The sequence below is a fragment of the Leiobunum rupestre genome, chromosome 7, assembly GCF_980474605.1.
Source record: "Leiobunum rupestre chromosome 7, qqLeiRupe1.1.hap1, whole genome shotgun sequence".
In the NCBI taxonomy this organism is placed as follows: Eukaryota; Metazoa; Arthropoda; class Arachnida; order Opiliones; family Sclerosomatidae; genus Leiobunum; species Leiobunum rupestre.
Window position 1 is genome coordinate 40697316 of NC_143390.1, and position 27922 is coordinate 40725237.

At 35.4% G+C, this 27922-nt stretch overlaps 1 protein-coding gene and 1 long non-coding RNA gene across 3 annotated transcripts in view; one reads left to right on the forward strand and one right to left on the reverse strand.

The window, feature by feature from the left end:
* LOC149936316 (uncharacterized) overlaps positions 1-13251 on the reverse strand; it is a 31687-nt gene extending 18436 nt beyond the window's left edge. The window contains exons 1-2 of the long non-coding RNA XR_016472353.1: positions 13181-13251; positions 10929-11177 (exon numbers count right to left, since the gene is read on the reverse strand). This is a non-coding gene — a long non-coding RNA (uncharacterized LOC149936316). The remainder of the gene's footprint in view (positions 1-10928; positions 11178-13180) is intronic.
* Positions 1-27922, forward strand: part of BckdhA (Branched chain keto acid dehydrogenase E1 subunit alpha) — a 121935-nt gene that overhangs the window by 43619 nt on the left and 50394 nt on the right. The gene's annotated exons all lie outside the window — the stretch shown is intronic.

Sequence of the window (27922 nt, forward strand, 5' to 3'; positions counted from 1 at the left end):
AAATTTAATGTGAATTAACCACTATTAATTTCAATATCTATGATAAATTAATAAACTTTTAATAATTTAGCTACGCAATTGTTTAACCCTTTAATATTAATGAAAAAATGTATCTATATTTAAATGATACAATTTTTATACAATTTTCAAATGCTAGAGTCGTTTAATATTACTTCGAAATATAAATATATGTAATATAAAGTATAATTTACTATGAGATATCGTATAAGTATATTAAATCATATTATAATTTTCTATCTCTGAAAATGACTTTATAGTTTTAATCCCAACCACTTATGACGTTTCCCTCTGATACTCTCTCGGAGAGAACTCAAATGATATTTCGCTTTATATTCCAATTTCGAAATGCATTACCTCTCTGCAATCTAAGAAGGTTCAAAACTCTATATTTGTTAGTAAGACGCTATAGATTCCCGTTTGAACAAATATACCAACTAGAACTAGTTATAGTGTTTATATTTCCTAGTTCTTATACACACTTAAAATATTCTAAAAGCGTTTTCGATTATATCAGAAAATATTTTGAATCGCCTCAAAAAAATCCATCAATATAATGTCCCCCCCCCCCCAAATTTATCCCTGATGTAACATAGCCGAAGGTGTGATTCAATGGATTTGTGCCGTACATATAACGGGAGGGAGGGAGGGAGGAGGGTGCCCCCCCGAAATGTTGGCTCTCGTACGTAGCCCGTTCCAATCTAAAATGAAATCTTGAAAGGTCTCAGGTGCTATCTGATGTTCTTCTAAGTATATACGCGTTTTTGATGGGAAAAAAGTAGGCGTCCATTGAGGTACCGCGCGGAACCTCCGAAAACTGGGTATTATGGATTGCTTAAGCTAATCGGCGCGTCGCAACTTAGTAACGGGAGCACGCTCTTCCTACATGTATCGACTTGTCCGTTGGCGTTGGCGGAATCGCCTTAGAGCGGCTCCCGTAATCCTGGCCGCCAGAAGCGTTCGAGAAAAACGAAGCTCCGGTTTTATTGATGCTCGCTCGGGCCTTGGCTAATGTTTACGTCGTACATATCGCTTGGCTTTTTAGCTAAGCTGAGCCCATTAATCTCCGAAGAATTCTTCTCTTCTCCCTCGCGCGTTGCCGGTGTCAAAAATCGCGGCCGATGATCACCATTACCTAAAGAGCCCTCTCTCACTCTCTCCCAAAAAACGCCGCGAATTTTTCTATATATTTTTAAACCCAACCGGCTTTGGGTGATAATACGATGTATAACTTGTACATCGGGGGTTTCGTTGCGAATCTTATCCGAGCCACGGGTTTATTTTAAAGACCTCCATTTGAATTTAGAGCCAAAGATTTTACGTATCGTGGGTTTATTCGTCCTGTATAGGGGTCGTATATGGATTAAGGTTTACAGTGGTGTAACGACTAATTTTGAGCCCATCCGCCAACCTGGTCTTCAAATGTATCCTTTGTAATCAATATCCTCGCGTGGTATGAAAGGCTTGTCACCACTCTCCTACGCATTGTAGCCCGGCAGTGGCGTAGCTAAGATACCCTAGTGCCTCCGCGAAACTCTTTTAGTTGGTATCTAGTCGCTCGATGACTTGGGACTAAGGTGGTGCCTTGGGTATTGGCTTAGCTGATTATTATTATTATTATTAAGTAATATTAGAAGTATAAAACCATAAGTATACCGTAATTACAATAAGTATGTCAAGGAAAACTAATTTTTAACATTATTTTATTCTCGGCCCTATGCATCTAAGTTAGATATCGACAAGAACGTATTTATATAACTGAGAATGTATTAGTTGGCAAGAAATACTACAAAGGCCATACTACAATGGAGAAAATGAAAGTATTCCGTTTGAGTCTTTGAGAGATAATCTTTGCCATTAATAAGAGCACGATAGCGCACTCCCCTTACACTACCTGAGAGCAAAAGTCAAGTAAGTCGAGATACGCCACTATTGTAAGAAATTTAAAATAAGAATCCTTGAGTGTTGTTAAATTAAGATGACTCAGTACAAAATTTTCAATATATATTTTCACTCTATTTTTATCAATTTTCATTATCAGATTATCATTGTTATTATGCTAGATTTCGAACTTAAAACTGGTTTTTCTCAAATAGGGGTTTTCAGACTTGCTTGACTCTTGCTCTAAAGTAGCGTAATCTTACGTTCTTAGTCACTAAAGTTCTTGATATTGATGTAATAATACTCTATAATATGCGTTATTATAGAAGAGGGCGACTACGGTACAAAGGCAGGGCATGCCGAGGGAAAGGGGGATGACACGAGCCTTCCACTATAGAGATGGTTACCTCACAAGAATACTCCTTATTACTAATTTAGAGTTTCACCCAGTCTGGTAATATACAAATTATTAACTCCTGGGTTATACAAATTATAAAACAATAAAAATGGTAAATGTATATGTCAGAAGTAGATTATAACAATAAATATGTCAAATAGGAAAAGTTATCAGCGAACTGATTTTTAGATCAATTACTCAATCTAGAGTTAGTTCTCAGCACAGTTCGAGTGCAAGTCCAAGTCGGAGCTTGGAGATAATGTCAGTGTCGAAAAAAATTTTGGTCAGGATATCAACATTAAGACAATGGGAAATGTCATACTTATTGTTATGTTACTTATGATATAACGTATATCTTACAAGATAGAGTATCCACCTAGGACGTAAAAGTGAAATGTGTACTTTTGCAAGCTCGAGGTAATTTGCACCGGAAGCTGTTTTCCCGTCCAACCGCGTTTTAAAATTTAGCTTGTATAGTCGACATTTACAAAATTTGTGTACAAGATTTTAAGATTTCAGAGCACGAATTATGTGTTGATTAATTAATTTTTAATTAATTAATTTCTAGTTTTTAGGCTGATTTTGAGATTTTGGAACTATTTCAGGATTTTATAGTTAATTTCATAGATTTCTAAAATAATATTTCTTTCGGGTGACCTGGATTTTTACGAATGTTGGACCCCTCGTGTAAAATGTACAAGTTATACCATCCAATGAAATAGTGTTGTAAAGTACTGTACACTTCAAAAATCAGCGGGAGCTTGAGAAGGTTTTAAGCGAATAACATTAGCATTATAGTACGATAGATAATTTACTCTCAGAAATATATTATACATTTCTGGTTATACCTAAGGTTATGATCAAAGCTATTTTATTAATTTCTATTTAGTTAATGTCAGTGGTAAGGCTGAAGCTGAACGACGTATTTTTAATTCTAATTAAATTAAATTTAAATGGTCAAAACTCGAAATGGAAAGGTCCCTAAAGCTACAACCAACCCGGTTTCTGGATTTGGTTTAAAAACTGGAATTTCCTCTACGCTGAATAAAAAACTGGAATTTCCTCTACGCTGAATAAAAAACTGGAATTTCCTCTACGCTGAATAAAAAACTGGAATTTCCTCTACGCTGAATAAAAAACTGGAATTTCCTCTACGCTGAATAAAAAACTGGAATTTCCTCTACGCTGAATAAAAAACTGGAATTTCCTCTACGCTGAATAAAAAACTGGAATTTCCTCTACGCTGAATAAAAAACTGGAATTTCCTCTACGCTGAATAAAAAACTGGAATTTCCTCTACGCTGAATAAAAAACTGGAATTTCCTCTACGCTGAATAAAAAACTGGAATTTCCTCTACGCTGAATAAAAAACTGGAATTTCCTCTACGCTGAATAAAAAACTGGAATTTCCTCTACGCTGAATAAAAAACTGGAATTTCCTCTACGCTGAATAAAAAACTGGAATTTTCTCTACGCTGAATAAAAAACTGGAATTTTCTCTACGCTGAATATTATCGTATTTAAGTTCAAATTCACGTTGTATATACCTTACCCTTAGAGGTGGTAAAACAGCTGACCGCAATTAGAAAAATAATGTAGATCAATAATTAAACACATTGTGAGACAACAAATAAAACCACACAACTAGTTTTCAAACTTTACGGTTTTCGCAGGTATACTGAAGAACCCTAGCATACTTCGTAGTGAAATCTGTTTTTTAATATCTCAATACGTATAGTAAGTGGATACTTTTCTTCTGTTCTGGGATTTCGGAGTAGGGTAAGAAGACTAACCCTATGACGTCATTTTACTACGAAATGTTTTCCCAAAATGGCCGCCTGTGGCCATTTTAGTAGATAAATTATGGATAAGCAGACGATTTTATCAGAGTAATTATCTCCGCCAGAACTAGCGAATAGTTTAATTTAGAGCAAATAATGTACTCTTTTTTTGTTCCAGAACAAGTGAATTGTTCAATTTAGCGCAAAAAAGTGTACACCTTTTTCCCAGAACAAGAGAATTGTTCAATTTAGAGCAAATAATGTACTCTTTTTTTGTTCCAGAACAAGTGAATTGTTCAATTTAGCGCAAAAAAGTGTACACCTTTTTCCCAGAACAAGCGAATTGTTCAATTTAGAGCAAAGAATGTACTCTTTTTTTTGTTCCAGAACAAGCGAATTGTTCAATTTAGCGCAAAAACGTGTACACCTTTTTCCCAGAACAAGCGAATTGTTCAATTTAGAGAAAAGAATGTACTCTTTTTTTTGTACCAGAACAAGCGAACTGTTCAATTTAGCGCAAAAAAACGTTAACCTTTTTTCTTGAACAAGCGAATATTTAAATTTAGCGCCAAAAGTGTACACCTTTTGTTACAGAACAAGCGAATAGTTCAATTTAGCGCAAAAAGTGTACACCTTTTGTTCCAGAACAAGCAAATAGTTCAATTTAGCGCCAAAAGTGTACTCCTTTTGTTCCAGAACAAGCGAATAGTTCAATTTAGCGCAAAAAGTTTACACCTTTTGTTCCAGAACAAGCAAATAGTTCAATTTAGCGCCATAAGTGTATTACTTTTGTTTCAGAACAAGCAAATAGTTCAATTTAGCGCAAAAAGTGTACACCTTTTGTTCCAGAACAAGCAAATAGTTCAATTTAGCGCTAAAAGTGTACACCTTTTGTTCCAGAACAAGCAAATAGTTCAACTTAGCGCAAAAAGTATACACGTTTTGTCACCAAAAAAGTTAAAAGTATCCACCTATTGATGGCAAGCCTGAGTGTAACCAACCAAATAAAAAACAAACGAACTTTCGCACATTTTTTTTAAAGAAATAAGGTTCCCGAATTCATTCTTCGCTTTACTTTAAACTTTTTCACATTTTAACTCCCAAACAGTAACTAAAAATTTAGTAGCTAGAAGATTCAACAGGGTATAAAAATCAGAAATAAATCTCACCTGATGAACGAATATAGTTTACATTTTTGTCTCGGAAATCCTGAGCAGAAATGTGTGCGAGACGAACCTCACTTGGGCGACTCTCGCGCGGAAATGCGCCCGGGACTCAGCTCTTTTTCGGCGATCCCGAAACCCGAAAGGGAGACTTTTCAGACCCCTTATACACCGAGAACGTATATAAAAAAGCCCCGATTCTAACGTATAACACGCCTCCGAAAAATCCAGTTTATAGCGGCAGAAGAGAGTGAAAAAATATCTCCGAAATGCTGGAAACTTTATTCAGTCCTGATGGACCAGTTTTATATCCACGCTTATAGCTCGCTGTCCTTTTTTCCCGTCCGAAGTAGTCTCGAAAGATACTTTTGAACGGAGTGTATTTCACCCTCCGCAGTTTTGGGCGCATTGAAATTCCGATTTTTTATATGTATAAATCTTTCCAGCGCCCGGGCTATCTGTAAAGAGGGATAGGTAAAAAGGTTCCGTATACCTTTTTCTAAGCATTCAATAGTTGAATATATTCTTCCCCCTGTTCGGGTATTCTTTAAAGAGAAAAAAATACTGGTTTGCTATAGTTCGACTATCTAAGGTGAGAACTGTGTATTCGGATTATATACGTTAGAGTGTTTGGTATTGAAATTGAAGCTCGGGATGGAAGTAAAGTTTGCTCGATTTTGTTTAAGCCCGCGCTGTCAGTTGTTGCGGGTGAAAAGATACTACGATATTTTCAAGCAAAAAGGTCGTAACTCAAAAATGTTACTTTGGAAAAATTGTATTTGATGGTCATACTTTGTAGCTTTGTCAAGACTATTTGTAATTTGAAATTTTTGGCCAAAATTTATGGTATTTAAATTTAATATTAAGAGGTTTATTACACTGAGAACTTCTAAAAAAATTAACCAACAATAATTCGAATATTTTCCTAATGAAAATATATTTAAAACTTTAAAAAAATTATATACAAAATACTTAACAACAAATTTAAATAAATTATTCCTTGAATTTTTTTAAATTATGAATTCACAATTTGTAATAATTTCATTTCGAGAATTCCCCATATTAGTTTTAATAGATTATTCAAAATGATCTCATTTTCGTATCTTAGATTGAAGGTTTACCACCGGTTTGAGAGAAATCTGACTTACCATATTTTTGCGTTGAGGTAGTGACTGGGAATAAAAAAATTCTGATAAAAGATGGGTAACGTACATCGCGGCAAATTGTGTCACCGATTTGATTTTTTATACACGTTATTCTCGTCGATATTTCTTTAACTGTCCCGAACCGATTTAGTGTGTATTCTGTATATTTTTTGGATACGTATCGTATGTGAAAACGGAAAAGTATATTTAAATAATAATGGTTAACTGGGGGGGGTCTATACCATTTCAATGTAACCCCCCTCTCTTTCTATAAATAGATAGTATCCACTCGGAAATAGGGTTGCCATGGAAGATATCAGATTGCTCGCTAGATTATTAAAAGAGTAAGCTGTCTTCAATATTTCATTTAAAGTTGGCTTAAATACCAAAATATTCTTAGATACTGCGTCATTATTATTAATTTGGTTAATTGTTTAAATAGTCAAACTCTGAGAAAGCCAGAATTTCTACGCTGATAATTCTTAAAGATTATAAGATCTGTATTAAAAGCCGTGTTTGATGTTTGATTTACGTAATCAATTCTTTTAATAATGTTCGAAATAAAGGATCTTACTTTAAAGTTAAATTGTAAAATTGTAAGGAAAATAACGCCACTGCAAACTGCATAGACTGAGCAACGTTATCTCTTCCATCCAAACATACAGTCACGATTTAAAATTCAAGCAATCAATTGAGTTTCTATTTTGGCCAACCTCATTCGCTTGGCAATTGAGGAGCTATTGAGGAGATCTATTCGAATAGGAACGGTGTCGTCTCTGACAGCTCAGGATGCTGGTTTTAAAAAGAGAGTCCTAGAAATGGGGGGTCGACACTTGAAGGAATAATTTGAGGATGCCCCCTCTCCCGCCTTGGCTCCGGGTCGAAAGCTTCGTGGGAAGAGATATACACGTTTTCGGAGTCACGTTACCCCGTATGCCCCCCATCCGTGTCCTCCCTGGCCGCGTCCATTATACAAGACGCTCTCGGCTTTCTCACCCTGGTCCGTGCCAATACCTGCTCCACCGTCCGCTTTGATTCACTCGAGTAGCGACCCATAATGCCTCGCGTTATTAAGGAGAGAAGATCCGACTTTTTTCGAAGAGTTTGAAGCTTTTAAGCTAAAATCGAAGAGATCGTCTACCTTTTCGGCCTTTTAAAGATACTACGTTCACTTTAACTCTAACGTGATGTCGATTGAGCCAAATTTATACCAGGACCTCACTTATAATGCTTGTTTTCCACTAGCGCGTGCAACGGCTCGTTTCCAACTTGGCGAGTATACAACGATTTTAAGCACGTAAAAATGTATTGCTACTACTAGTGGAAACTAAGCGTAATGCTTCGTTTCCACTAGCGCGTGTAACGGTACGTTTCCCAACTTTGCTTCGTACAACATTTTTTAAACACTTAAAAATTTATTATTACGAGTGCCTGTAGATATTTGGCTTCATGCTTGGTTTCCACTAGCGCGTATAACGGTACGTTTGTCAACTTTGGATAGTTCAACATTTTTACGCACGTAAAAAATGCATTACTACTTGCGTAAGTGGAAAGTAATCCTAATGCTTATTTTCCACTAGCGCATATAACGGTACGTTTCCAAACTTTACCGTGTACAACGTTTTAAGGTTCGTAAAGAATACATTACTACATACGACAGTGTCAACAAAGCTCAGTAATGCTTGTTTTCCACTTGCGCGCATAACGGGACGGTTCTCAACTTTGCTGCGTACAAGGTTTTTAAAAAAGCGCGTAAAAATACATTTCAGCATGCTCCACTGGAAACTAGGCTTAATGCTTGGTTTCCACTAGTCACGTAATGATACGTTTCTCAACTTTGCTTAGTACAAAAAATACATTACTACATAAGGCCAGTGTAAATTAATCTTAATGTTTGTTTCCCACTAGTGCACGTAACCTATCGTTTTGAAATTCCGCGTACAACGTTTTTACGTGAGTAAAAAATACATTATTACACGAACCAATGCTTAAAAATGCTTGCTTCCACTAGCAAGCGTTACCGTACGTTTCTCAACTTTCCCGCTTGCAATGTTTTTACAGAGGCAATGGGACAAACGCGTGCAAATGAAGAGCATTTATATTGAGGCAAATTTATAATGAAATTGCATCTTAATATTATAGATATATGTTAAAATACGCCAAAAAGTAGATTAGTCCATAATTAAAAGGGAAAATATAGTTAAATCCTAAACAAATTTGAAGAAATTAAAAAACTTACTAATAACTCGTACCAATAGGTCTTCGAGCAAACCGAAAACGCGAAACTCGGATCAAATAGATCTTAGAGTAATAAACTACATGAAAACTAAAAAAAAAACTAAAAAACTCTTCGTATATCCTAGATATATGTTATATTACCTTAATCTTCATTTCTGGTTCCAGATTTAACAGAAGCTATTTTTCCATTTAAGATAAGTCTTATAATTATCGTTTTTTGTCTTAACCTTCGAAAAACTAATTTCATTGGACAAATTTTACTTTCTTTTAGTTAGTAAAATAATTTTGGTATACTGTGATATTCTTTAGTTAAGTAGCTATAGCGAAACTAACCTAGAGTCTAATTGACTACTAAAATTCGAAAAGGAAATTATTTTTAGGTGTAAAATCCCAAATGTGGCAAGAAGACCAATTTTAGGTACCCTTCTTAATCCCGTATTTCTTGTACCTGTATAAGAACCAATGTATTCCGTACACGTTGGGGACACCGTGGGCCCCATTCTTTAAGTTTAACGGAGGATCAAGATAAAAAAAATGGTACGGCGATAGAGTGAGAGAGACTCGGACCCTGCAGTAGTAAGGTTCTTCTTCCCAGGGTAGTCAAGACGGAAGAGGAATCTATTTTTAGAGCGGAACCCAACCGGTTTTTCAAAATCCCAAAATGAAATAAATAGGTACACCGGAACAGGCGATGAAATAAAAAAAAAAGTGTCCCAAAATTGTGGGGAAAGAATACTGGGTTGGATAAGAAGTAGTCTTTTAAAAAAAGGGGATTTTTTGTCACTGTTCATTTTTAAGCGTTTCCACGAGGATTTTTCACACGTTTAACCTTAAAAAGAAGCGGCGGAATATTCTAAAAGTCTTCTCCTTTATAATTTCAACGATTTCTCCCCTTCCTATAAAATGTTTAAAGGTAAAAATAGAATTTGAGTTTTTTTATCCCTCGTTTTTAGATTCGGGCTATTTTTTTTAGTTCCGGTGTAAAATAAGGTATCTATCAAGTCGCGAAAAGATTAGGGTCTAAAATATAAAAGAATACATTGAGAGCGTTAGCCGAAGCCCCAATAAAAATTTAATTTGCCGACTGCAAAAATATAAATATGTTTTGATTAATAAAACATACGCAGTTTTGAAAAGAACGAGGGTTCAAAAAACGCGGTTCCTTTCAAATTGGGCTACTTCATTTTCCAAACGAATTCCCGCGGGGAAGCCAACCTAACCCCTTTAATTTCTTTAAATTGAAGCAGAAAAAATCTATAAGAAACGTAAAATTGGCCAGGATATCTCATCCATTTATGATCTGAAACATTAAACCTTTTGATTTTTTAAATGACTTAAATTCACGACATTATGAAAAATCTTGTCAACTTTATTTGCATTTCTTATTTTTTTCGTAAAATTTGTAGATTTTACGTGTCGTCATTTAAGGGGGAAGACTATAGAAGCCATTGTCTACTTCAAGCTGAACCATTTTAATTTCAAATTAATAAATTAATATTTAAGTGTAGAACAGCCTCTTGGTTAGTGACTAAAATAATGTTTACAATTTTAAATTAAAAAGTAATTAAGTTATAACGTTTTAATTCGGACCCCCGGTGCGAAACAAGCTGGGAAAGCGCCCAAACTACCCTTTAGTTATAGCCTTATATCTCGTTAACTATTAATATTAGAATTATCAAAATTATTTTAAGCACTAGAGGAAGGTTCAACCTAATAAGAAAAATATAATTCAATGATGTAATTGTTAAAACAGAAACGTTCAGCCTGAATTAAAAAGAGGCTTTTACTGTATTCTTCCCCCTTAAGCCACACACCCAGCATTTGTTACATTGTCGACATGATTGTTTCGTGAAATCTTTCTTTAAACGTATCATTTTAATAATTAATAATCGTTTTTAGTAATAATAAAACATGGAATATTTGTTATAAACTCAATAGGTTCTCGGCAAAAAAAAACTCACCAACAAAAATTTTCGAAACGTTAAAAGCAAAAATTAAAACCGAGGCTTAAGTTTCAACGGTTTGTTAGAAGGGCGCCGCAAATTCGGTACTTTCGTCCGGACGAACGCCAGGAGTCGGTGGGGCTAAAGTAGGGAAAGTAGGCTTAAGCGAAGGGTCTGCACGGGACAGAAAAAGAAGGACAGAACGTAAATATCTTTGAAAGCTTAATGCGTTTTTTGTACGAGTAATATAGGTATCTCGTCGGGCCACCCCCTCTTATAATGACCATCGGAGTCGATATACACAGCCTATATCGAGAGAGAGAGCGAGCAACAAAAAATAGCTAGAGTCAGCTCAGCGTTACCTTGGAAACAGAATCCGAATGGTGGTCTCCTCCGATGACGAGGCGTCTCTGGCAGCGGCGCGGATGGTTGCGGATCTCCGCTCTTGAGCCTCGCGGAACTGGCGGAAGGGTTTCCTCCAATTGCGACGCGCTCGCTTTTTCTTCCTCCAACTTCTTCTTCTTCGCAGTCCGGATCGCCGCCATGTCTGTAGTTTCCGGCCACCAGATCCAATTCTCATCTCCGCTCTCAACCGACACTTTTACCAATATCTACGAAGAGGGTAAAGTCAACGTGGCCCAGTTAGAAATGGCGGTGTCTGGCTGACGGAGCCAATCTCGGAATCGAAAGGAAATAACGCTCAGCTTGCCCCCCCCCCTTGCCGTTTTTGGTTTTCCTCCCCCCTTATTAAGAAGATCGGGCTAGGGTTTATTGTCATGGAAACCGGCCCTAGCTCGCCTATCTTTTTTTATATTCCCCGCTTACTCTCGTCTCCGATCCGTAACGCTTTTTTGAAGGGTTGCAGTTCAGTCTCTTATTTTATTTCGCTTTAGCGTTTTTTTTTTCTAACTTTTTCGGGCGTTTTTAGGCTATTTTGACTGCCGGCTTTCTTCCATTTTAAACGCGAATTGACAGGGTGTGAATGGGATGCGAAAGCGCGATTTTTGCTGCCTCAGATGGAAGTCGAGCTGTTATTTTTATGAGCGTTACTATTATGACGTTGGAAGCGTATAAATGTAAGCTTTGTAATATGGTATACAAATTGCACCATAAGGAAAATTATTAAGAATGTCGAAGGGCTTAATTATTAATTCATCGGATTTTCAGTGATGCCAAAAATATCGATAATTCTACTTGGTGAACATTATTATTAAATGTAATTAAATCGCTTGAATTGTTATTTTTCATTCTGTAAAAGTCTCCAAATTTATTGGTGTTGGTCCATTTGATCGAAAAATATGTGATCGACAGTCGATCATTATACGTTACAATTGATCGAAATTCCATTTGATCGAATCCCATTTGTCATTTGTTTCATAAGATCGAACCTTCAAATGATCGAATACTATTTGATCGAATTCAAAAGTATTTATAGTACCAGTTGGTATGTTTTTATTTTACCGAATGTCAATATGAAGTGCAGAAGGAATAATGATGGAATAATTCATTGCTTAAGTGCAGAAGGAATAATGATGGAATAATTCATTGCTTAAGTGCAGAAGTAATAGTGATGGAATAATTAATTGCTTTAACTGTATTAAGCCACAAAGATGAAGAGATTTTTACTTTATACACTATATGATGGAATTTTTTATGACATCGACGATAACGGCCCGTTGTTTTTGATATATATAAATAGGGTCAGGTTAGGTTAGGTTAGGTTAGGTTGATGTACGCGCGCCGTAGGCGCGTATGCACCGTTGCCTTTTCGATTTACTCCCAAAAACTAGTATTTTTACCCTACAGTAGCTTTCGATCAAATTTCGTTCGATCAAATGCCATTCGATCAAATGCCATTCGATCAAATGCCATTCGATCAAATGCAATTAGACCAAATGGGACCCGTTCGATCATTTGGGAATTGATCAAATAGACTCAAACCAATTTATTAATCATTAATTTGCTAATCTTGCAAATTGATGGACAGGAATAGAGCTGTCAATTTTAAGGTAAAAATTAAATGCGGAAAATTTTCCGTAAATCGGAAAAATTAAAGTTGAAACATGTATTACTTTTTAAGGGTTTTTATTTTATTTTAGATTAGTCTAGAGGTTTAGTTTTACTTTTGGATTCGAAAAAATGCCGCGAAATTTAAATTAGCGAACAATATTAGACTCTTCATGGACTTAAAACCTTTTAATTTATTTTAATTTTTTCGGAAAAATACGGAAAATATTCTGGAAAAAAGGCCTCGATAATTTTTCGGGAATTTTTCCCACTTACAATTCTAGACAGGGATAAAGAGGTCATACTATGGCTATAATAAGTAATAATTTTATTACGGAAGACTCATGAGACGATTGTATTTAATTAAAATTTATTGTAAAATATTTAAATAGAAACATTTAAAACGTGATGATAAGAATTTTAAAATCACAACGTTTCGGGTCTTACAAGACCCTTAGTTAAGGTTTAAAATTTTCGAATTTATACAACATTTACAATAGGTATAATAACGCCATATTTCTATTCATCTAAAAATGGAGGAGATAACATTAGGTAAATACTATGGCTAACTATTTACATATTTGCGATTAAATAAAGATTAACTTACCCATTGATGGTTCCAAATAAAATTAACACGCATATTAAACAAAATTATAATTAATTACTTGGTAACTTCCATTTTAACTCTTTGATATAGAATTTATCATTATACGCGCATCTTTTTTCTTGACCGCCGCAGGAAGGTCCAGTTGGTCAGTAGCCCCGCCATGGGCAGTCCCATCCTCCCACGCAGCGAATGGTTATTGGTCGAATATATCGATCCTCTCCGTCCAATGGTTGATTTTTTGCCGTATCCAGGCGTGCAGGGGCAGAGAGGGAGGCTGCGGATGACCAGTGCCCCCTAGCGCGCAGAGCTTGAAATATCACCTTCCCCAAATTCGCCTTCGATCGATATATATCATCCATTTCGTTATAGGTGGGTGACCCACGTCCAACCAACCCCCCCCCCCCCCCTTTACACAAAAAGACTCGCTCGCTCCCCCCCCCGCCACTTCCGGCCCTCCCTTCTTCCACTAAACCGTTATACCCCCCCCCCCCGTCGTAAATTTTTGAAAAACGTAAAACTAAGCATTGCAGGATGTAGTGATATTTTTAATCGTATATAATTTTCCGTTAGCCTCAAGAATTAACTTTTTGGATTAAACGCAAAATCAAAGAAACTAATTAATTCTATACATCTTTGTTATGTTTTGTAAGAGTACGGGTACTGTAGACATAACAGTAATTTTCTTTAACGGAGTATGAACTAAATTGTAATATCGACTGGTGGCTTAAATTTGATATTCGTTGACCCACCATAATTATTTTGTGGAGCTAACAACACTAAAGTTAATCTAAAAAGTGTTTTTTTTTTGTATTAAAGCGAAAATGACATTTAAATAAATTGGAACGGTCTATACGTCAGTGAGTGAAAATCGTAAAAATATACAATACACGCTTTTAATTAACATTGGATCTTATGATCAAAGGTCTAACCAGTTTAACATAGTCTTTTAATAATATTGTAGTGAACGAAAGATTGAATTTCAAATTCGAATTTTTTGATACCGCTAATGCATTGTGCATTAACCCATGAAGGTTTTATCTTATATCTAATCGTAGTCCAAATCATAATATTGTACGTATTTATAATGCGTTATACAGATAGGTAATAATAATCAGCTAGACTAATATCCAAGGTACCACCTTAGGCCCAAGTCATCGAGCGACTTTTAAGAATAGATTTTGGTACATTTATCCCTTTTCAATTGAATAAATTTCCATTTAATACTTAAGAATATGATTGAATATTTTTCAATTCTGAACGGTCGGTGGCGTTGTCCATTGAGTAACTGTAGCGCTACCACGCGGCAGTAGTCTGGGATGACGACGGAGCGGGCGCCGTTTTGTGACAAAGACAAGATAAGTCTCGGTCAGAATGCGTTTTAAAAGATTGCAGGAGATGGGACTCAATTTCTAAACTGGAGGTGTCGCTGCGATGGCCAGCGACAGGGAAGATCGTGTGTGGGGTGTCAGACGGAGAAAATCGAATTGGTCGGAAAAAGAGGGTGAAAAATAGTAAATTGTGTTTTGGCCGGCGGAGGACAATCTCCGTTCCTTTTCTATACGCAGCCCTTTCGGCCTGGCTTTTGCCCTTTTTCGCTGCCGAATAAAATGCCCATTTTCAGAGGTACCGACAACTTTTTTGACTCCGCGTATTGTGTATCTCGAAACTAATGAAATTATATCAATAGTCGTTGAAGTTGTAGAGGTCGGCGGACCGAATAAATTAACCGTCAAAATTTCGATTAACCATAAAAAGTTTGGTTAACTGTTTTTTATGAACATTTTATACGAATAAACAACGATTTAACATGTAAAAATATTCGGTTTTTTCGTATATTTTTTGGATAATTTGCGGTTATGAATAAAAATAAATAATTGGATAATTTCTTATTCAAACGCCGATCTCTAAGAAGTTGTAGAAATATTCAACACCGTAATAGAAAATTGACAATATAAGATTTTTAATAATAATAACACCTTTAGTTTTGGGTTATTTTGGGTTTTTATATGGCGTACTAAATTTAGTCAAAGGTTTTAATTACTTTGTTAGAAGGATTGAGTTAAATTTAGAATTTAAATAGGGCTTAGGTACAAGCCAGTCATCTAGCGACGTTTAATGCCTTTTAAATCAGGTGGTATCAAGCCCTTTGTGCTCACCTGTCTATTATAAACGCTGGGAAACTTGTAGTTTTATAGGCGCAGACTGTTTTCGTTATGGGTTCCATCGAGGGTGGGCTTAGCCTCTCTATTCTAAATCGTGTTTACTTTGATTTTATTTCAAATGACCTTTATAGGCACCATCTTCGGCCCAAGTTATCCAACTACTTTTAATGCCTTTAAACGGCTCCTCCATACATTCACTATTAACGTTAATCTTTACAAGTTTATATGGCAAGGGAAAACCGAAGACTCGGGGGAAAGCCCCTTTAACCAAGTGGGGAGAGAACTTTCAAACTCAGCGCGGGAGTCTTATAAATAAAATGAAAATATTGTTCGAAATTAATGGTAAAGTTTACGTACTACGAAATTATAAATTTTCCTTGATTTCATGTTTTTTTAGCATTGTTAATTATTAATATTTCAAATTTTGTTAATAAAAGAACTGCTATTACTAAATTTTAGTAAACCATAAAGTAGCAGTTCTTTTAAAAATTAAAAAAATATATATTTCCTTGTGTTTTAAGTGTTTTCTTAAGTGGATTATTCCTTTTTTAAAAAAATACAGTGAATTTCGCTTATGGTAATATAAATTACGAATTTTATAAAAATTAACTTGGTAAAATCTGTTCATCCCACAGGTGCACAAGAAGTAATGAGTTTTGTAGAGGTCGGGGATGGTTAACTTTTATTCAATAGATAAAGCTCTCAAAATTATTCGTAAAACGTTTTGATCAAGTAATTTATATTTCTGTATTATCCGATTAATTTTTTGATAAATTTGTAAAATTAATTGGATAAACGACGTTTTTTTCGATAAAAAACTCAAATTTTACGAATAATACATGTTTTTTAATCATTTTCCAAAATATTAACCGGTAAATTTCTTTGTTTACATTTTTTCCCCGAAAAAATCAATTTAAACATGGATAATGATTAACCGTTACCGACCTCTAGAGTTTCTAAAACTCTTTCGGTAAACATTTTGTTTAAAATGGAGACCGTGCTATAAAATCAGCTACGATTGCTTGGACCCTTTGAAGTATGAGTGCTGTGTGAAATTATGGCCAGATTTTCGACGGAGATAAATTTATTTATCTGGCAAACTTTTGGCTGGATTAGAAAACAAATGGCTAGAAATACATCCAAAAATATAATATGTCTGGCCCACACAATGACCGAAATTAAGTTAAAGTTTTGAAACCAAAGAGTAAAGAACGTTGTTAGCCCCACAAACGTGGTCGAATAGTCTTTGTGAAATGTTTGGCCAGTTTTGCACGTATTTTATAGAATGGGCTATAGGTGGGGTGGCGGAGTGGTTAGCACTTTCGTCTTGCAGCCAGAAGAGTTGGGTTGATTCCAACGTGTCGCACTCACAAGGAGACGACCCGAGGTGTAACGCACCGATTTTGTTCAAACTAGGGGGATTGGTAGACCTTCGTGTAACTTGAAAAATCCTAAAAAGAAATTATACAATGGGCAATGATTTTGCCATGGCAACGAAAAATGTTTTTGACAACATAAAATGGAAATTTTGCCATAGAAAAAAAATGGGATTTTGACCGATTCCAAGGGCCCTGTGAAACATTTTACAAAATAGGCGAAACTATAAAGTCCAGGGGGGCTGAAAAGATGGTAGTCATGTAATTTTGTGGAGAACTGCAGCGCCATCTATCCTAAGAAATACGAACTATTATTCATTTTATTTTGCTAACAATGGTTTAAATTTCGATCGATTCATCTAAATTATATAATTATTATTATTATTTAAAAAAAAATTGTAATAGAAGGGTGTAAGTTAATTAGCTGTCTACCGTATCTGGAAGGAATAATTTTTTTCTTTACCGTCGCACGGCCAACTATGAACACGAGTTACCGAATCGAAGTTGGCTGTGAAAAGGTAGTCACGTGATTTTGTTTTCCCATTTTAACAAGTTGGTTAAGACCAAATTTACTTTATAGTTTCGCCTATTGGAAAAAAATAAAAAAATTATAAAAAAATTATAAAAATTTACGAAAAAAATCAAAATTGATCACATTTTGATCAATTTTTTAAATGTTTTTCACAGGGAAATCGTTCAAAATCCCATGTTATTTTCAATTGGAAAATTTAAATTTTATGTTGTCAAAAACATTTTTCGTTGCCATGGCAAACCCGTTGCCCATTGAATAAAATCCCTTTAGGATTTTTCAAGTTACATGAAGGTCTACCAATCCCCCGAGTTTGAACAAAATCGGTGTGTAACACCTCGGGTAGTCTCCTTTTGAGTGTAAACTTTTAACAGTTCCTTCTGCGTAGAGTTTTCAAGTTATCTACTTACAGGTTCTTTCGATTTCACCGACGAAAAAAGTTGCTTGTAAATCTTAGAAAGATATCTGTAGAAGTAAAATAATTTGTTAATAATTATAAAATAAGGTGTGTAGTAATATTATTTCCACTTATTTTTGTTCGATCGATAAGACAGGTATTAAATTTTAACGAAATAAAATTTAGAGCTAAGCCTTTGCAATAAAAATAACCAAATTTGAAAAGGTTTCCGAAGAAAATCGCTTTGGACCGTGGCACGTTAGCATCGCTACAGCAATGAAGCCCCGGACTACATCATGCAGTCAGATATTCGTGCTAGAATTGAATACATTTATGGTTTCACCGAATCGGCTTTCACGTTTTTTGGGCTTCGGGAAAATACCGACGATAACCTAGTATTTTAAACGTTTTTCTGTTAATATGGCCTTACGTAAGTTCTAAGGGTTGCGTAAGATTCTAATTAATATTAATATTAAGGACCCAATTAAATTTTCCCGTTTCAGTGTGAATTTGACTCGAGAAATTCTCAATTAATTTCAACAATAACCTGAGCATCGTTAGATATTTATCTCTAGAGCTTAATTGGTTACTATTGTGACAGACATTCGTCTTGGATTTCTCCGTATTCCTATAAGCCCCATAATAGGGCCCAAGAAACTAAAACTATAAAGTTACAGGATTGCAGTTTCATATTTTAACAAGGTTTTCGACATTTAATTGTATCAGAAGTTGATAACTTACGAAAGAAGTATATAATTATAATAATCAGATAGGCTAATACCAAGTCATCTATAGCGACTTATAATGCCTTTAAACATAAATGTCGAATTTTAATGTTTTTTTAAATTTTCAGTGATGGTAAAAACAAATTTTGCCGGTCAAGGACGTCATTGTTTTATCCCGTTGTTCGTTGGGATTTCCATATCATTTATTCAGTCATTTCTCTTATCCTCGAAATGGTTTTGGCCGCTTTTTCCTGCTGCTGTACCGAATAGTTCTTTTTATAAACTAACGTGGCCTTCTTGTTGAAATGTTGCTCTTACGTCACAGTCTCTTACTTTGACAAGCCTACTAGCGCGCGCTACAGTCGCGAGGAATATAGCTTTTTCTAGAGCGCGTGCAAATCGCTCGTGCGAAGAATACACAAATAAAGCTGGGTCTTGTGACGTAAGAGCAACATTTTAACAAGTTGGGCAACTATTATAGCGCCGTAAACTGGTTCTCCTTAATCAGAATTTCACATGAATGGAAGCTATATTGTCATCCAGAGCCATTGTTTATTTTATTATGGTTATTTTTCATTAAACAGTCATTAAGGTCCAACTGGTTAAAAGGGTTTTCAACCGAGTTCTTCGGCTTCTTCTTCCAAAAAAACTTGTAGATGGTAACGGTAATATATAGCAGGAAACTATAGAGGTATACACTTGGAATGTCTAAGGTTCCATTGGGACGGTGATACGAAAGCGCGTCGAGAAAAAGGGCGGGGCTTAACACCGTCAAGTGTAAGACGTAACACTACATTTCAAATTCACTGACTCGAGGTTTGAAGCGTAAAGAATGCGTCGTCATGGTAACAAATAGGCGATCTTCCCGCGCAAAATAGGCTTATAAAACAATGGATTTAAAAACCTCAATTTGTTATCGTACTTAATATTTTGGAGTAATTATAATGTTCTTCGCGAAAGAAGTGTAGTGATACCTAATTTCCGGTATTTGTATGGTTATAAAAGAGATAGTCAGGTAAGCTAATAATATAATAACCATGACTAGGCTTAATGATGAGTTTTCGTCGAATTAGGGTATACACAGAAAAAAAGGTGTTTAGATACTAAACACTTTCTTAAACACCAAAATGCAACAGAATATTTATCATGTTTAAAAACGATCATGTTCAGGCGATAGTGGTGTTCAGCTTTGCAACATCATGCGTTTAGAAATTAAACGTGTTATTTGCTTATCATATTTATCGTTAAAACGTGTTTAGATAGAATACGTTCAGAGATTAAACATATTAAATGATTTTCGCGCTTACAATGAAAACCCGTCTTAAGATTTTTAAGATTAGTTTCTAAACGTGTTCAAAGGTTCGGGTGTTGTGGTTTAAGACATGTGTTAATTTGCCGTATACGCCACTCTTTGAGTAGCCCTATATTTGAGTGTTTTAATTACGATCTACAATAACACTAATATTAATTGGCTACGAAATAATAAAACCTACTGCCTATACTGTCGATTTCATTTCTTTAACTGCCTGATTATATTTTAGCGCTTAAATCACATCAAAAGTAGTGTTATTTTATTAATTTTTAGTAGTTCATTTTCAATTATTGATTTATATACATTAGTGTTATTTAATTAGTCTTAATAACCAATAACTTAAAATTATGAGATGATATAGGAACCCGGTCCATATTGTAGTTAACTCTATTAATATATCGGTGATTAACGAATATTATTTTTTTTTGAAAAATAGAAAACGAAATTAAACGAAATATATAGACAACGCGAAATATACATTAAACTCGTAACGCAATATACACTTAGTAAACATCAGTGTTTAGCATTATGTTTAAAAACCACGAAGTTTAATTTTTAACATGACCTCTTACCAGCTGTTCCGGTTTGGAACACTACCGGAAAGATCTTGGAAGATTGTTTGAGATCCTCGTTTTATTTAAACAGATGTGTTTAAGGAAACAACACCAACTCTTACCCATGTTTAGCTTTCAAACATGTTTAGATGTTAAAAACCTAAACACCTTTTTTTCTGTGTAGCGAGGCGCGCTTGTTTTTCTCGTGAGTTTTCCCGCTTTAAGACACGCCCGTTTCTACCAGCTTCATCACGGCCGTAAAAATCTTCCTTAGACATTCCAAGTGAGTATACCTATATAGTTTCCTGGTAATAGTGAATGTAGGGAACCGTTAAAAGACATTAAAAGTAGTTGGATAACTTGGGCCGAAGATGGTGCCTATAAAGGTCATTTCCAATAAAATCAAAGTAAACACGATTTACAATAGAGAGGTTAAGCCCACCCTCGATGAAACCCATAACGAAAACAGTCTGCTCCTATAAAACTACAAGTTTTCAAGCGTTTCTAATAGACAGGTTTTCGCCGGGTGGCTTAATAAGCTGTCTATTATAAAACATAAACGTCAAGGATAATACCCGTAGACATTTTATTATTAGTGTTAAATTAAACAAATTGGTGAAATCATTAACGATTTTAAAATAAAACTATTATTTGAATTAGGTATTTATAGACCATTTATTTCTGTTAAAGGCCGACTACATATTTATTCGGTTTACTCTATTTCTCACTGGTAGTTGGCTGCTTGCATAGCATATGTGTCTTGCAGCGAGCCAGCTTTCAGTGAAAGACAGAGTAAACCGAATAACTATGTGGTCGGCCTTTAAAGAATAACGTTAAAAGAATGAGTCAAAATATTGGACATTTTTATCCACGCATCGCCTGTCGAAAAAGAGGAGAAGTTTTGCCGGTCCGTCTAACTTCTCCGTGGCCACATCAAGCGTGTGATCTAGATGCGGATAAAAATAGTATTCTCTTTAGCGGTAATCTCCAGTTTCTTCTTTCCCGCGTTACGGAGTTAAGGATATAATAGTTGTTCCATCTCTCCGCTATACTAAAAACCTGGTCGGACGTTTCATCAATAGTGGCCTAGGCCATTAGTCGTTCGATTCTGGTGATGTGGGCCAAATCTCTTTCTCGGGAAAACGTATATCACAAATATACCTCATCGTCGCCTCTAACTTTCTTTGTCGGACCATTCTTTTTTTTTTTGGTTGCTATTTTCACTTTGCAGCGAGACAAGATTGTACCGGACGGGGGGTGTTGGTAGGGATAGAAACCAAAAGCGATAAATGGATGTTCCATCCCCCCCCCCTTTACACGCTGCAATGTCTTTGGAGGAAAAAAATAAAAGGGATTCGTACATATAAAGAGACGGGAAACTGCGCAGTGAATGACGTTAGGCATTTGGGCATCCCAGAAACCGGACCATGTCCAATAGATAAATCCCTCTCCACTTCAATTGAAAGCCGGTCGTCTTATGCCCCCCCGCCCCCCCCCCCAAGTCCTTCGATGGTCGAGTTCGCATCCCAATTTATTTAGTTATCAGGTTTTAATTAGATCATTAAATTCACCTTTTACAGATTGGTATATTCTACTAAAATGCTCTTTTTATCGCGTTTTTTTAGTGGTCAAAATGTTAGAAATTATACGCATTTTCTCCTTAACTTACAGTTATTTTACATTAATAAAAAATAGATAACAAGGTATTAAAAATTTATTTAATTTTGTACGAAAATTTAGAATTGATTTTATACATGAAATGACAATATTGTTCGAAATGAAGGTTAAAATTTAGGTTTAAAAGTGAAGGCATAACTACTCGAGAAAATTAGTCAGGAAGATAAATTAACAACCTTGACTTATTTCACACAAATTACATTTATTTTTGTAGTTATGCATTTTACGAATTTGTACAGTGAATTTCACTCAGGATAATATAAATTACAAGATTAATTAAAATTGACTTTTGTAGAATCCGTTAGACCTACGGGTTCAAGATGACCGTCATAGGTGCAAAGTGTGCCATGGTAAAAGGCCCCCCAAGGTTAATAAATGTTTTCTAAATTATTTTTAATATTATCATTTCAAGTCCGCTCAGGGAAACGGATAAATTAACCGCCAAAATTTCAATTAATCATAAATAAATCCGATTAACTGTTTATTTATGGATATTATTCGTGACTATTATACGATTTAATATGCAGCAAATAAGTTTTTATTCGGAAAATTTTCGGATATGGATATAAAATAAATTAACGGGAAATTTCTTATCCGAACGCCGAGCTCTATTCAAGTCAAAAAGTAAGGTCTGAATTTTATAGAGGCCCCAAATTCTACTTTGCACAGAGCCCCAATAGTGTAAATACGGCCCTGGATAGGTCAAAAGCAGAGCGTGCTTGGTGAAAAACGGACAACAACAACGGAATTTCGTACACATCAGCAATCTATAAACAAATAATTTTCGTATTAATTAATTATAAAATTAATATTTTGATGAAAACAAATAAATATTTATCTCGTAGCACGCGTTGAGAGTGTGTCGTTGTAACGTAATTTCGTACACATTTATAAAATAATCAGTTTCATATTAATTAATTATCAAGAATAGATATTTATTTCGTAGAGTGTGTCGTTGGTCATCTTTCCGTGCGAACCGGACTTCGGGGCAGTGGGAGAAAGGTGGCTAGTAAGATAGGAGGGGAAGTTTGGTCGTGGGTGGACGTGGTAGGAAAAAGGAGGAGGGCCGTTTTTTATATTGGTCCAAGGATTAAGGACTGTCACGGTTTCCCTGGCGCGCATCCACAGCCCTAATGCCCCGGCGGATAAAGCCCCGTCTTTGATACGAAGTGATTTAGAGTTGCCCAGCAAGAATAAAAGTTCCCTTTCTTCTTCTTCTTCTTCTGGACAATCGTCTACAAGCTCCATCTCTCTCCGCATCCCTCTTACTCCCGAGCTTCCTTCGGATCTCCCCGCACCATCCTTCTTTCTACCTCAATTCATCGCACCTTCTTTCTCTTTGGCAAACCCTCCGTCTTTTCCCGCTCTTCCATTCTCTGTTACCGTGTTTGTTAGAAACATTCTTCGGTCATTTCTGGAAATTTTCCTATCACTCAAAGTAAAACGCCCGCGTTTCAAGTGGTGCTCAGGGTGAAGTGACATACCAGGCGAAAAAGCCTATTTAAGATAAATTTGAAATGAGATTTGTACATTTAAATATTAAGTATAAAGAGGAACCACCTATGGACTGCATACAAAGAGTTATAAAAAAACTGGCGAATAAGTAGAATAGTTCATAATGAAAAATGATAAAAAATCTTAGTGTTGTAAGCGAGGGGCTGATCACTCCGCGTAATCGGTGTACAGAGCCGTACCTTTGACTGTACTAATGGGATTACCCGTAATCTTTGAAGTCCCTGCCTTTGGCAGTGCTAATCCAAGCGTAATCCGGTGTACAGACTTTCTAAGAGTGGTTAGCCCCTCGGTTGTAAGTCGGAAAATTTTACGTGGAAAATGACCGAGGCCTTTTTTTCCGGAACGTTTTCCGTATTTTTACGGAAAAAATAAAAAAAAGTTTTCATTCCATGAGTAGTCTAATATAATTGTTTGCAAATTTAAATAAAATTGCATTTTCGCATCATTTTTTCGAATCTAAAAGTAAAACTAAACCTCTAGACTAGTTTAAACTGATGAACAATGTAACACTATTAATGTTTTGTAGTATGTTTACTGATATTAGACATTTTATATCGATAAAAAGTTTAAAACATTAAAAACCCTTAAAAAGGAATTTATGTACCAATTTTTTATTTTTCCGATTTGCGTAAAATTTTCTAGAAATTTTTACGCATTTTATTTTTCCGGAAAATTAACAACACTAAAAAATCTAAACTATAAACAAATTTAAAGAAATTTAAAATCTAAAAAAATAGATGGTACCAATAGGTCTTCGAGCAAACATAAAGACGCGAAACTCGGACCAAATAGATTTTCGAGTGAAAAACCTAATTAAATTAAATAAAATAGCCAGAAATTCCAACGGTAGACCGGTTTAAATATAAAGTAACTTTATATAGAAAGTAACTAACGCGTCTAAATTTTGCTTTAGTAGGGGATCTTTCTTAATAAAATATATAACGTTCAATTTATAAAGGTACATTAAAAGTCAAAGGAGAAATATTAATTTGAAATTTCATAAAAATATGAGATTGGATCCAAGTGTACAACGCTTTATAAGTAATTTTCTGAAGTCGCGTATTTCGAGCATATTTTATAAAAAGGAAACAGTGTTCTTATTTTTTCACTGATACATCTAGTGGAAATTATACTTTGAATATTAATAAATTCCACCTTTTTTCTAACGTTTTTCAAAATGTTTGATTTAATTATTAGTTTAATTATGATTATACTTTGCAAATTAATAAATTCCGCCTTTTTTCTAACGTTTTTCAAAATGTTTGATTTAATTATTAGTTTAATTATTATTATACTTTGCAAATTAATAAATTCTGCCTTTTTTCTAACGTTTTTCAAAATGTTTGATTTAATTATTAGTTTAATTATTATTAGACATTGCAAATTAATAAATTCTGCCTTTTTTCTAACGTTTTTCCAAATGATTGATTTAATTATTAGTTTAATTATTATTATACATTGCAAATTAATAAATTCCACCTTTTTTCTAACGTTTTTCAAAATGTTTGATTTAATTATTAGTTTAATTATTATTATACATTGCAAAATAATAAATTCTACCTTTTTTTCGGTTTTCGACAAAAAAATGGCCCGATCAAATTAATCGAAAACGTTTTTTAAATGTTTACAGACGAACAATTCGTGTCACAAAATGTGAACGAACGCTCGTCTTTTAAAGGCAGTTCGGGCTTAGGACTTTTATCCTAGAAAACATAATAGAACGAGAACGAAAAGCGAAAGGCTTTGACCCGATGGATGCCAGAGACGTGTCGTAATTTTTTTGTAAAGTTCGATGGAGGTCAGCGTTTGAGGTGAAAGTGTTTTATTTAAAGGTGGAAGTCAAACTCTGTCTTTCAAGAGCGCCATTCGCTTTTCTCCCGTGGTATCTACAGTTGGTATTTTTCGTAACGACGTCCCCCTTTCACTGGGAAGTTCTCCATCTGCAAATGGGGGAAACCTTAAGGGCGTCGAACTAGGAACCATATCGCTTGCTTGGAAGAACATTGGCCTAGGGTCGCGACCTTTTCTCCCCAAAAATGTCGCGCGGAAGAAAAAAATGCGCCAGGAGTGCATTGGCGTCAATGGAAACATCCGTCGGCCGCTGACGAAAGAATTCTCATTTCCGGTTAACATCGACCTCAATGTTATGTATGAGTCTTATCCTACTGGCCTAACGCGTCTGGGTGGTCACTAACCTCCGCGACTGATCCTTCTCTTAACCCTACTTTGGGTAGCTTTATAAGGCTATAAATGCGTTAATTTCCATTGACGAAACGCATTTTAAAACTACTAATATACTGAACCACATGCTAAACCTATTGACACCAAATCATATACGTATACAGGGTGTTTTAAATGGTTATTCAAAAAGGTAAAGGTGTTATAATAATAATAATACTAGCCCCTGGAAGTAGGCTGCAATAAGCGCAAAACCAAGCAGCAGGGAAATGTGAACATTAAGGTTTGGGTTCGTGTTATGTATATAGGTAAAAAAGGACTTTGTAAACAAATCGAGGTAACCAGCGTAAAAAAATAAACTTAAACAGTATTTAAAGTCCCTGCTGCTTGGTTTTGCGCCTACTTCCAGGAGTTAGTAGGCCACACTTTGAAGCTCTCGGGCGCTCTTTTAACTCATCGTAGGAAAATGCAAAAAACAGGCACACTGCTCAACTTACCCCCTACAACTCCTTAAAATTTTTGCATAACCTTCTGAAACACCCTGTATATATTTTTACGCTGTTGAAGATAACATATTTGAGCTCAATTATCAAATTGGTGAACTTATATAGCCAGTTACTCTCCAGGTTTTGAATTAACTTTTAATGCACTTATTTATGACCAGTTAACTAGTAAAGACTCGTATTGTACGAAAGGTGCCGGAAAAGTAGACTTTTTGTCAGTTTCTCGTGATCCAAGCGAGGTTAATCCCAACCGTCTCGCGTTTGTTTATACACCAGTGCATTCCTCTTACACGAAACACCAACTTCCGGAGGTCACAGACCGGCCATCGCGGACTTAATACGCACCCCAAAAATTGCACAAAAAGATTCAATTCCATAAAAAAAATGAATTTCATTATGCGTCCAAAAAATATCATTTTCAAATATGAATAGTGCGATATAAGTGGTCGCTGCAGTGTTGCTATTTTGGGTATCCGGAAATGTAGAGTCACCCGCGGGACACCTCCGAACAGCACCCCCCCCCCCCCACCCAAACATAATGACACTATGGGTGTAATTCCCCCATTCAAGAGGGAGAATATAGACTCCCTCGATATAGTGTCGGAAAACACCAAGCTGAGACGACAATCGAGCAGACTGTACCACGAGCCTCCCTTTTACGTATTGTGTTAGGTGGATAGCGGAATATCTTCTTTCGGGGACGAAACTTCCCGTAGATAAAAAAAAAGTGTCATTTCACGTGGTAAAGGTGACTCCTGTCAAAAACCTCGGACGTTAGACGCTAAGGAGGGTGGCGCCGCGTTTTAAAGTAATCAAAAATTGTCCCCAAACGGCTGATATTGAAATCGAGTGAAATTTCGTGTTTTGTAAAAACTTTGGTTGGCAGCGACATACTTTTTTTTTGTTAGTAGGGTGTGATTCGAATCTCAAATACGAGGGCCGCGTTGCCCGGGGCTCGTTAGACTTATAAAAATGTCCAACTGCGGTTTTTCCGGGACATTTTCGGCCCTTTTTCGCTTTTAACTTTCACGTTTCATTCTCCGCAAATTTTTGAATTTTGCGCGTGCAGGTTTTTTTATTTGAAGGTCTCTCCCCTCTGAAATCTCTCGAGACTTGGGTTGGCCGGACTGACATTACATTTTTTAACAAAACTGTTTTAACGTTTTTATACCGTTTGTACCCCCCGCGACTTCCTTGGTTTTTACCATGGACATTCTGAGTCATAACTTACATGTTTGATTATTACGTGCAGTACGGATTTTTTCTCTTAATTCTGTAATGTCAGTTATTTTCGTCGAAGGAATTTGGAAATCCTCTCTATAGAGTGTCATTGAACCGATGCAAATTTTTAGCTTATTTTATCTTTGCATTATAAGCGATGCTTAATGTAGCCAATACTTCAAATGTAAATAACAATTAGTCATTATCTTAATCTTTATTGCCCAGATTTGAAGTACAATGTAAGCTGTTTGTATTTTTTTAAAGTGCTCTGTTATACCCATTTTGAAGATATATATTTATTTATTTATTTATTTATATGTACAAAAACAAAGACCACTAAGCCACAGTAGGCTTATATGCGGTCCGTAAAATGTCGAACAAAGAATGGGTAACTACATTTTAAAAAAGAAATATATGAAGTGAATAAAAATTAATTTTGGAAAATAAGAGTAGAACTAGAATTATTAGATTGTCAGATCCACGTTGAAGTGCAAGTGAAATAGCATTGTCGCACCGAGCTTTTAACACGTGTATTGGAAAAAAAGTTCAAAAAGTTAAAAAAGTTCACAAAATGGATTAAATTTCGGCGATTT